Here is a 1,415-nt window from a genome sequence, read left to right on the forward strand (position 1 = left end):
AATCTTTGTGTCATCTGCAAACTTGCTGATCATACCAACAGTGCCCTCTTCCAGATCATTTATGTATATTACAAACAACAGTGGCCCCAACACTGACCCCTGTGGAACACCACTGGTCGCCTTTCTCCATTTCGAGAAATTCCCTTCAACTACTACTCTCTGTCTCCTGTTGCTCAACCAGTTCTTTATCCACCTAGTTAGAACACCCTGCACACCATGTGACTTCACTTTCTCCATTAGTCTACAATGGGGAACCTTATCAAATGCCTTAGTACGAGGGGCAACATGAGCAATCCTCCAGTCTTCCGGCACCTCACCTGTGCTTAAGGAAGCCACAAAGATATCTGTCAGGGCCCCAGATATTTCCTCTCTCGCATCCCTCAGCATCCTGAGATAGATCCCATCCGTTCCTGGGGATTTGTCCACCTTAATAACCTCTAGCCTACTCAACACATCTTCCCTAGTTATGCCAACGTGATCCAGACTAATCAAACTTCTATCTCTAATCTCAACATTCATCATGTTCCTCTCCTCAGTGAACCATTAGAGTTCAGAAAGTCATTAGGGTTTGCAGTACTCTTCCCCAAACAGCAGCAGAGGTTGGGTCACTGAATATATTCAACACTGGGTTAGATTGATATTTGATGGACAAAAGGCTGAGAACAGCCTGGAAGTGGAGTTGAGCAATCAGATCAGTTATTGAATGGTGGAGCAGACACGATGGGCTGAATGGTCTGCACTGCTCCTAGTTATAATTAAAGGGCAGCACAAACCATGTGCTCTTTGACAATGAATTCAACAATGGTTGGCAGAAACACAGAACACAATCAGAGTATGAAGTTTCAGATTCCTGCCAAGGAGCCAGTGTAAATATAGTCGCTGTGAAAGCAGCATTGCTTTTATATTTTATGAAGAGGCGGCAATACTTTGATTGCAGAACTTAACCTGTAAAGACAGTAGAAATGTTTTTGCATCTTGCGTATTTAAGGTTTAGATATGTATAACACAAACATTTTAAATTACTTACAAAGTTTCATACGCTGTTCTATATTGGGCCTTTGCAAACATTTTTCCATCATTGCCTCATCACACTTATTTAGTGTAACATAACCCACTTGAAAGCTGTCCAAACTGTTTCTTTTGTTTAATGAGTGAGTCTGGGTTGTCAGTGATCAACAGACCATTGTTCCTGATGACAAAACTGTTATGCTGCACAGGCTGAAACTAGGCTTCTTGAATAGGATTTCAATAGATTCAAGGTGGTAAAAACAATGACTGCAGATGCTGGAAACCAGATTTTGGATCAGTGGTGCTGGAAGAGCACAGCAGTTCAGGCAGCATCCGAGGAGCAGCAAAATCGACGTTTCGGGCAAAAGCCCTTCATCAGGAATAAAGGCAGAGAGCCTGAAGCGTGG

The sequence above is a fragment of the Chiloscyllium plagiosum genome, chromosome 7, assembly GCF_004010195.1.
Source record: "Chiloscyllium plagiosum isolate BGI_BamShark_2017 chromosome 7, ASM401019v2, whole genome shotgun sequence".
Lineage (NCBI taxonomy): Eukaryota > Metazoa > Chordata > Chondrichthyes > Orectolobiformes > Hemiscylliidae > Chiloscyllium > Chiloscyllium plagiosum.